At 41.7% G+C, this 10,020-nt stretch overlaps 1 long non-coding RNA gene across 1 annotated transcript; it reads right to left on the bottom strand.

Annotated features, from left to right (window-relative positions):
- Nucleotides 1-1,925: 1,925 nt before the first annotated feature.
- On the bottom strand, nucleotides 1,926-2,319 carry LOC133269334 (uncharacterized). Its single transcript, XR_009743419.1, has 2 exons — nucleotides 2,050-2,319; nucleotides 1,926-2,013 (listed from the first exon to the last, which is right to left on the bottom strand). It is a non-coding gene; the product is annotated as an uncharacterized LOC133269334 (long non-coding RNA).
- Nucleotides 2,320-10,020: the final 7,701 nt, after the last annotated feature.

The following is a 10,020-nucleotide window of genomic DNA, read 5'->3' on the forward strand; positions in this document are numbered from 1 at the left end:
CCTGAGGGAAAGGTGGTAAATGTATTGGAGGAGCGCCAGTTTTGGGTTTGATTTTGGTTTTTGTTTTTTTTTGTTTTTTTCTTCTTTATTTGGGTATAATTTGAACTGTTGATGAAAATGTGTGTGTATATAATATAAAATATTATATACATAGTAAAAATAATATACTGCTTAAGAAACAGTTACTCACATAAGTTTCCCTTTTCTGCTATGCTGTCTGCTTATTTAGGTTAGTTTAGGCACATTTAAAAGGAAGGCTGTGCAAAATGCGTTTATTTACAAAGTAGAAGCGCTTAGTTAAAAAAATGTATGTTTGTTTGTTACCAGAAGTCTGTGCTCTGTCTATCACTGTGACTGTGGCATTTACAATAAATCCAATTTCTTGGTGTAACATCTAAAGCCTATTTTATAAGCACTCTGGAGTAGCTGAATTGCTACTGTGCCAGAGTTCATAGCTTAATTTTTTTTTTATGATTCTTCACTAAATTCCTTGTCTTTGGCTGGAAAGTTGCCTAGTGCAACTTTCCCTAGTGGGGGGAAAATAGTAATATTTTTTATTGCAATAATTCATAATAGGCAGGTGAGGCTTTGTAAGGAAATTTATGTTCTGTGCAGCACAATACATAGCATCTATTGAAGGAAATGCAAGGTCCTAAACACAAGGACCAAATTTCTCTAGGACTGAAGGGATTTTTTTTTCCACTCCATGTTCTCTTAGCTGTCATTTAATGAAAAGCATTGTTAAGTGTTCAAGGTCATAGGAAACTAATAGGAAGCTAGTTCAATGTGTCTTTACTAACTAATAGGAAGCTAGTAAATGTGTCTTTCCACATTTACTAACTTCCTGTTAGCTTGAAGTGTGATAAAAGCTAATGGATAGATGGCAGTTTTTCACAAACAAGACATCTTTTTCTATCTGAATTTTAATTGAATTACACAATAGCTGTATATCTTAGGTTTTGTATCTCCTAAGGAGTTTAAGCTCTAAATGAAATGTTGCTGGAACATCTTGAGAGAGAATTTGTACAATGGCTGGCTTGCAGTTTAACTTTATCTGCTTTTATTCAAAGTGGAACATAGTAAGACATTTTGGTCAGTGGTCATATTTCTGCAAGATACAACTTGATGTACTTGAAGGTATGTAATAGAGCTTTCCAGAGGAGGAGAGAATTTACTAGTCCTGTTTTAGTTCTGAGTCAGATAACTTGCTAAATTATAAATTTGCTCCGTTATTAATCTTCAAAACAAAAGAACATAGATTAACAAACCAGCTTCTCTCTGCCTCCAAAGTAAGTATAAAGCTTTTGCTCACTGGAACTTGGAGTTGGGAAACAAAATAATATTGAAAAAAGAGCTGTTCTAAATTAATCTGCTTTGCCAGTAACCTTTTAAAAGAAGCATATCCCTCTGAAGTTGGCTTCACTGCTTATGTTTGCAAATACATGAATCAAATTATGCTTTCTTTTCGCTGGAGAAATTGAGCAGTGCCTGGCAAAAAATAGCTGAGTTGACACCTGTGGTATTTCTGCTAGGTGTTAGTAATCTAACATTGATAATTCAGTTCTTGCAGTTTACAGGATATGAATCTAGTTCCCTTTCCTCTTCAGTGAAATGTAAGATTATTGAGCTAACTTAAATCTTGGGCTCAAAAAGATGAGGATAGTCTTTCTTGTTTTCAAACCAGTATCTAGTGTAATGGCAGAACTGCTTAAAAAGGTTTACGATTATTTTCCTATAGAGTAATGACACAAGCTGATTTGCTGTATAAACAAGTTAAACTATAAATGTGTCCCTGTAATGGCTTTCATCTGTTTATTTAAGCCCTGTTAAACTGCAGGTATATTTCTGTATGAACAGATAGCAGAAGATTGATTTCTCCCTCTAGCCCAGTATTTCTTTAAAAAAGCCCTCTTGAATTCCACCAAATGGTCTGACTGCACAGCTGTCCAAAAGTTAACCGTGTAACTGGAATATGTCATAATGGGCACTGAAAGCAATGGATTTTGCTGGATACTCAAAGGAAAAAAAAACTTGTGCATCAACCATTACCTGATTGTGTAATGATTACCTAGTGACAGCATTCAACATACAAACTAAGCTCATGACCTAACTTCAGTTAGGTTCACCTTTGAAGACTATTACCAGTAAAATTCATCACATTTGAAATTTAAAACTGCACAAATTTGGCTAAACACACATCGTAGTCCAAACTGTATTGGCTTTACCAATACAAACCAAGTGGAAATCCTACCTTCCCCTTCTGTAGTTGCTCATAATGTCTTAGAGTAAGATCACTTCTCCCCACCCCTTCCTCCTTGAGATACCTACTTCTCTCAAATATTTCATTGTTAAGTCTTCTGTTAAACTTTAGATCCTAATTTATGGAATTCCTTTACCTCAAATAAGTGACAGCATAAGGTATTTTTTGAAGTCTTGAGTCAGTTAGGTTGAAACTGTTAATCCCAAGTGGCTTCCTCTTTGTATTTGGCTCTTATTCTGTGAAAATACTGCTTGTCCATGGATATGATGTATGTTGAGACTGTAAAACCAAATGGAGAAAACTTGCTCAAAATAAAGCCTTGTTTTTATAAGAACCTCACAAAATTTATCCCGTTCCTTTAGATGGGATGCTGCTCTTAAATGACTAATGAGGACATGGACTTCAAGTTTCAGATTTTTAGCTCTTGTCTGACTTGAGCTAATTTTGAGTGATTATTCTTTGCCTTCTGTTTCTTAAAGCTGATGAAGCTTGTCTTCATCTAAAAAAAACCAAAACAACAAAACACCTGTCATCTCCATATTTACTTGATAAAGTTGAAGTATCAAGAGTGCAACTTGGGGTTAGGAGTTAGGGTTTGGTTTGGGTTTTTTTGGTGGTTTTTTTTTTTTTTTTTTTTTTTTTTAATGAATAAGGCTTCTGGTTGAGAGATCCTGCAAGTTTCTGGTGTGGTCTGTAGAGGACAAGAAGGCTCCATTTTGACAGAAGGAGCATGTTTGATTGAAAGAAGTCATGGTTTTAAAAGACGATTCTTAAGGTTGCGTTGTTCAAACTGCAAAACTTTGGGTGTTAATAACCACACCTACAGTTGTACAACACCACATTAAACTGCACCTACTGTCTTTAGTACATTAGAAATGAAGCTGCTTTCAGGGCAGGAGGGATGTCAATCGCTCCGTTCTCCAGACACTTGTAGCTGCTGATGCTGTAGCACTGGTGACTGCCCCACAAGACAGTCCTGTTCAGGAAAAGTGAGAGCTAAAAAAGAGAACCAAGTTGGTGTGTGGCCATTCCAGCTGGTAAAGAACTGCTAATTGAAAGGCTGTCAGAGGAGAGAATAATTGTGCCTGTATTTGACGTTTATTGCAAGGATGACACTGAGCTGTGTTACTGTAGAGCACAATTTTGCCTTGGAGTGCATGAATTTCAGTTTTTGAAAATATAAAAATTGCAGGTAAATGTCTCGAATAAATCAGTATCTCTTCATGTTGAATTGCTATGTTCTAAACTGATGCTGAATTGATACATGCTAAAGCTGTGCACAAGTATTTCTGAACTCATCCGATTAGCCAGTGTTACTTTTGGTGTTATTTTTACAAATTTCTCCAAATTATTTTTCTTTTTGCAGTTCTCATTTTGTTAAATCCACATATATGGAAAATTGAGCATGTCTCCTGGAATATGTGAATAATCCTTCCTTGTCTGCAATGTGCTCCTTGGTCATAAACATCTAATCCCCTGTTAATGCATTACATGCTTTATTTCTTGCAATCATAACCTTCAGCAGGAGGAACCACAAGGGAAAGGCCACTGCTGTCCTGTACCACGAGCCCATAGTACTTCAGTAAGGGCAGAACCACTTTAGAAGGTCCCCATTTTCCTGCTGGAGCTTACTGCCACAAAACTGATCTACAGCTGTAGACTGGATTTGTGGATAACAAACCAGATCTGCTGCCGGTAAACCAGCTCTGGTAGCCAGTGGCTTCATGTCCGCACCTGAAAAGTGGGAGGGATGAGGGTGTGCTTATCTCTGTTAAAATGCAAAAACCTCCTTAGCGATGCTCTGATAATCACTGGACTCAGCACAACTTCCTAATTTCAGTTTTGGTGTGTGCTTTGTAACAACATTGCTTTGATAGGACCAAAGGCAAGTTACTCACATTTGTACATCCGGAGAGCAGAATGGTGATAGCTTCTGAGGGAGCAGTGGGATGCCAGTGAGGCTGGTGGGGAGCTGTACCCCTGGGCAGCTTCTGTGGGTGTGGTTGCCTCTTTGATCTAAGTACCTTAGTGATATTCAGAGCTCTGCAAGCTGTTCCCACTAGGAAGAGAAAACTTAGTATGTCTCAGGTACTCCTTTCAAACCCATGCATTTTTGACAGAGGTATGCAGAGCACTGTCTTCCTGGCCACTGTGAAACCAGTGTGCTGAGGGCCACTTCCAGCTCCCAATTGCAAACTGCATGTTTAGTGAAGTCTAGAGGAAGAAAAATTGTCTCTGCTCTGCTTTCAGTGACAAAGCAGCAGAAAGGCAGCAGACGGCAGTCAAGCCAGTCTCCCTACCTCCTCACTTTCCACAGAAAAGCCTTTTTAGTCTGCCAGGCTTAGGCCTGCTGTGCTCTTGCCAGCACCTGGCTTGGTTTCAAGTCTGCTACCTATGCGGCTGAGCGTTGGATGTGTTTCAGATTGCTCTCACTTTCTTCCTGGAGCTGTCTGGGATTAGAGCCAGGCTGAGGGAGAGACTGAGCTGCTCCCACTGCAGCATGTGTACCAGCCTGCCTCCTGGGCCTGAGACCTGCGGGAAGAGCCACACGGAGCAACCGCTCCTCCCTTTCCTACCCACCCATTTCCCTTGAGAGCTCATTCTGCTTGTGCCTAGGAGAGAGATGAGAACACAGATCAAAACAGCCCTGAATCTTCCATCATATCCTCTTCCTTCCTCCCTTGCTTCTAGTGAATATGGAGGACGCTGCTTCTGTTTTTCTCTTGCATTGCTGGAGAAAAAACTCCTGGAGCTACAGAAGGGAAAAACTTGGTAAGGGGACTCTGAGGCAGAACATGAAGAACTGGTTTGTGGACAAAGCACAAGTGGAAAGTGAGCAGATAGCCCTACTGACTTTGGGATTGCATGCAATGTTAACTCTTACATTGCCGGACTGGGGATGGGAAAGGGAAATTCCAAGGTCTAAGCCCAAAATCTGGCCAAGTAGTAGTCTCAGTAATGTCTGGGGTTTGACTCATTATTTCTTTTTTGGATATTATTTTTTTACCTTTTAATGTGGCCGTGTTGACCACAACAAAGAGACATTTAACCACCCTTCCTGCTCAGCCTACAAGGACGCAAGCCTTGTGCTTTTGGACCTGCCAGAGAAAAACATCTTCGGCAAAGGAAATAGATACATAATGAAGAGGGAGCAGCAGATTATGTTCTCCATGTAGTACTTGTAGATTATGTGAGGAAGGTTTCTGAAAGAGTCTCTCACTCCATCCAAGCTCGGTTATTATACTCTGCATAGGTGGCTTGCCAGATGAGAGAAAAACTGGCTGGGTCATTTGGCTCAGAGGGCAGTGATAAATAGTTCATACCTTGCCTAGAGAGCAGTTATAACTACCGTATGGGGTCTGTGCTGGTATCTGTTCTAATATTTCCATCAGTGACTTAGAAGAGAAAATGAGTGTGTCCTCATGGATTAGTGGATGACACCAAACTGGGATGGCTCACCTGATACACACAAGGGCCGGGCAATCATCCACAAGGACAGGCTGAAACCTTGTGAAATTCGGCAAGGACAAAGTCAAAGTCCCACCCCTTGGGTGGACCGGCCACTGGCAGGGCACTGGCCTGGCAGGGGAGCAACTCTGCAGGTAAGGCCCTGGGGTCATAGTAGGCAGCAAGTTGGATGTGGGGCCACAGTGTGTCCTGGGAGCAAAGAGGGCCAGCTGCATCCTTGGTGGGATGAACAGGGACAACCAGCAGGCTGAGAGAAGGGAATCACTTATCCCCCTCTACTCAGCACCCATTAGACCACACCAAATACTGTCTATTGTTTAGAGCCCCTGGTATGGAAAAGACATCAGTAAATTGGAGTGAGCTTGGGGTGCTGGAGAGGACTTCCAAGACAGCCAAGGGTTGGAGTGGTGGCCCCGTGAGAACAGGCCAGGTGAGCAGGGCTTGCTTAGCATACGGGAAGAATGACTGTGAGGGAATCTAACAGCCTCCTCCCTGTGCCTTCAGGGAGGTCAGCAACAGGAAAAGTCAGGATCTTTACTTGAAGTCATAGATTGACAGAGGGGACATACCAGACGGGTCTAGGAAGAGCACTTTCCCTGTGAGGACGGTAAGGCACTGTACTGACTGTGCAGCCTCTGTCCTGGGAGGCCTTCAAGACTGGACTGGACAAGGCCTGAGCAACCTGTGTTGATATCTAGATGGACCCTGCCTTGACCAGGAGGCTGGGCTGCAGATGGCCCAAGGTCCCTTCCAGCCTGAGCAATGATGTTGTTCAGATGTTCAGCCTAAATCGTTACTGCTGTAACTGTGACCTTTTCCACTTTCTCCTGCTCTGAAGGAACATGAAAAGTGGTTTATCCCCCTCCTCATTTCCCTTTAGCTAAATGAAGGCAGTTCTGCCTTTTTTCAGGTTTCCCTTTTCTGAACAACTGCAGTTCTTCCAGTTGTTACTCCAGGGCCATGTATCTGCATGTTGTGCTTCTCGGGCCATGTCCCACATGGGCTGTATCTTATTTGTTAAATGCAGCATTCCAGATGGGACATGGTCCCTCCCCAAAGCGCACCAGTGCTGAGAGTGCCATGTGTCCTGCAGCCTATATTCCTGTTTGCATAACCCTGCAAAATGTTTGCTTTTTTCTCAACAGCAGGGCCTTGTTGACTCACATTGAGTTTGCGTGGCACTGCACTCATACCTTGCTCTCTACACAGCTGGTGCTCAGACAGCAGCTACTCCAGCATTGATTGCTCCTGCCTAGCTGTAAAATTTTGCATTTATCCTTCCAACAACTTCCTATTTGACTTTCTCGTCTCATTTCTCCAGTCCATCAAAGAGCATTTTGAACTATGATTCTGTCTTCTGAATTGTTTGTGGCAGTCCCATGCAGTTACAATGTGGAGCAGCTCTTCTTGGGCTGCTTTTTCCTCCCTTTGTATAAAAACATTTCCTTGAGCTTGTATGATAACCTTCTGTTCTCCCCTCCCGTAAGGGCTCTGGATATCACCAAGGCACCATTGCTTATTTGGGTAACTTCATTAGTTACTCACAAAAAGCCTCCTTCTTCCTACCACAACAGCATTTGCCTTTTTTTCCTCTCCCTTTGATCATTGATTGCAGTTATCTAACCTTTCAGTCCTCATCATTGACACAAGAAAAACATCCTCTGCTTGCCCTTCCTAAACAAGTGTTTATTTCTATGTTAATATTCCAGTCACTGTCACATTGATCAGCCACTACACGGATCAAATAATTTTGATTGTATACCAACCCTCACCACATCTGCTCTTTTTCCTTGGGAAAAAAAATAATTGCAAGTGTTGTCAGATCTCAGGAAATGGCTTAAGTGGCTCCACGCAGGAAATTGGTAGTGACCTGCTCCTTTATGGGAGTTATTCGAAAGGTTGGGCTGAAGAGCACTTTAAGTATTCCACTCATTGGCCACAGCCACAATGGGTCTAAGTAGGGGGCAGTGAGGTGGGGAAAAGCTTTGTGTGTTCATACGCGGCCACCATGGCTATTTTTAATGCCAGTGGCACCATGCTGGGTCAGTGTTGATATGAGTATCTTCTAAGTATTTTTTTTAATCAAATCTCATATTTTCCTGTAAGTGTTGCCTCTTTACCTTCACCTGGCTGCTGCCATGGTGAAGGAGATTGAATTTTGAGTACAGGGCTGTGATGCAGTTACAAATCCTTCTCATCAGCCTCACATATTCTGTTCAGATAGTTTCCAACATGCCTAGCACTGTCACTTGGTCTTACAAGTCTCCTCTGAGGTATCTATTTTACATTTTACAGGATCTAGCAAACCCATCTGTGCTGCCAATTTCACATCTCGACACCCATCTGCCTGAAATTTCAGTGGTTGATGCAAGGCTGGCACTTTTTCTGTGCAGAACAGCTGACTCAATGCCTCTTCCCTCAGTCGTCCCTGCAAGGCATACAAGGTATGGTTAACCCTCTTTGGCTACCAACTGTGGTTACTACTGCAGTTTTCAAGCACTTGCACTCATTCTGTTCCAAATATTCATGAATTTTTCTTTGCTGTGCTTTGTGGCCAGGTCTCATGTGTGCCCTTGTGTCTCATGGTGTTTCTGGTATCTACTTCAAGGGTCAGGCATACTTAACAGCACCCTTTTCAAGCTCTGTATTCCTCTTGTGCCATTTTGTAATTTAGCTGTGCCAAATGCAAGTTAGAAACTCATTCTACACAGTTTTCCAATCAATGTTTTTCCAGTGGGGCTAATGGTTACTTGCGCAAACCTCACTTTACATGTATGTTTCCAGCATAATTAGGTAGGCAAACTGTGATTTAAAGTAAAGAATTATCCTGTTCAACAGCAGTATTGTCTAGTAAATCATACCTTGTCTATGGTATCATACTACGGCTAGTAAAATTTTAGGAAAATAACAACATGGAATTCAAAGTAGGTTTACATCGATTTTGATCCAAAAGAGGCAGAGAAAAATTAATGTCATTTGCCAACAACATGGATTTTTCTAATGTATGTGGATTTTTATGTGTAATGAAGCAGCTGCCTCAGTGTTGCTGTTTATTTAAGGCCAATATAAAATATCTGGCTCTTCTCTTGATTTGTTTTTAATTGCTCAGTGTTTTTCCTATCTTCTTTCATAAATTTTGCTGTACAGTGTAATCATGGTCCATTTTCCTGCCACAGAGACTTTGCTGATTCCAAGACTGGTCATTCAGCTTCAGACCAGTCACTTCCAGTTATAAAAATCTCATCTGTCATTTTTACCATTTTTTTTTTTACCACATTTACCATTACCTGTTCCTTTTATTTTTATACTGCATGCAATACTCTCCAAATAGCTATACTGTGTGGTATCTATACGTACAGATGGAGACATAGAGTTGCCCCTACTCCTTCAATTACCTAAAACATATGGAACACTTCAGGGTGATTTGTGTTCTAAACTAAAGCTACCTTGAATCGCTTTTCTCTTTATTGGTATTTTTTACAGATACAGAAGATATTGCTGCTTGGACTTTTTAGAGCAGCAAGCTACATTCTTGGGACATTTCTCTCTTGTAAGCCTTTTCGGTTCCTCATGCATTCATGCAAGGATTTCTGTTTTGTTTTTTAACTTCCTGCATAATCTGGAGCATGTTGTAGTTGCCAAGAGTTACTCTGAGACAATTTGCACTGAGTGTTATCAAATTGATCGGCACCCCCTGTTACACATCATAAAGCTCTGTTCACAGCAGTGCAGGTGTAACAGTTGTGACACTGAGTAACTTCCCAGGCAGATACCTCATTTTCATATTCTCAGACACCATCAGAAGTGTAATAATATCAGAGCATAATAACTATCCATTACACTGGTGCCATAAGGACTAATGTAATGGATAGTTGAAGCCAATGGAAAGATGAAGCCGATTTGACTAGGACGCAGCCCCACCATGAGGCTCAAGACGGCTGCTACTTCTTCACAGGCAGTGATCACAAGCAGTGCACAGGCTATGTGTGTGCCAACAAGTGCATCAGCAGACAAGTGGAAACACAGGAGCTTCTAGCAGAGGAAGTTTTAGGTGTTTTCCAGAGCCATGCTTCAGGCTTGGCATCTTTTAGGGTAAACCCATATCCTGATTTGTGGCACAGCTACTGATAGTGAAATCACGGAATCACGGAATTGGTTGGAAGGGACCTTTAAGACCACCTAGTTCTAATCCTCCTGCCATGGTCAGGAACGCCTTCCTGTGTGGGGCGACCACATCTTCTCTGGGCAACTTGTTCCAGGGCCTCACCACCCTCACAGGAAAGAATTTCTTC

Source organism: Pezoporus flaviventris, unplaced genomic scaffold, assembly GCF_033815535.1.
Source record: "Pezoporus flaviventris isolate CSIRO_AGI_PZ_B2104156 unplaced genomic scaffold, CSIRO_AGI_Pfla_v1 ptg000015l, whole genome shotgun sequence".
Classification (NCBI taxonomy): Eukaryota; Metazoa; Chordata; class Aves; order Psittaciformes; family Psittacidae; genus Pezoporus; species Pezoporus flaviventris.